The sequence below is a fragment of the Charadrius vociferus genome, unplaced genomic scaffold (genome assembly GCF_000708025.1).
Source record: "Charadrius vociferus isolate BGI_N301 unplaced genomic scaffold, ASM70802v2 scaffold407, whole genome shotgun sequence".
Lineage (NCBI taxonomy): Eukaryota > Metazoa > Chordata > Aves > Charadriiformes > Charadriidae > Charadrius > Charadrius vociferus.
The window spans coordinates 1,071,809-1,072,163 of NW_009649852.1; the positions used below are offsets into that span (position 1 = coordinate 1,071,809).

General features: G+C 43.9%; 1 protein-coding gene across 1 annotated transcript in view; it reads right to left on the bottom strand.

Moving 5' to 3' along the window:
- The window catches only part of RAB6A (RAB6A, member RAS oncogene family), a 24,704-nt gene that overhangs the window by 391 nt on the left and 23,958 nt on the right, over nucleotides 1–355 (bottom strand).

Genomic DNA, 355 nt, shown 5'->3' on the forward strand with positions numbered 1-355 from the left:
GGGGGGGGATTTTGCCTGGCATTTTCAGTTCGGTTATTTCCCACTGAAATACTTGCGATGTATTTTCAAAAGCTCTTGAAAAGACCAGCTTCAAACCACCATCAAGAGACGGGTTTCTCAGGAGCCCCTCTTGCCTTGGCATTGGTACCTTCTACGTACGTAGGAGAAAGAATGTTAGACCCCAAACGTCTGTCCCTAACCAGAGTCTGCTCTTCCCTCAGTGATCTCTTCTTGTTCCAAAGCAATTGCTATAGTAATTAAAGATGTATACGCTGTAACGAGGGGTAATGGGCATAAACTTGAACATAGGAAGTTCCATCTTAACATGAGAAGGAACTTCTTTACGTTGAGGGTA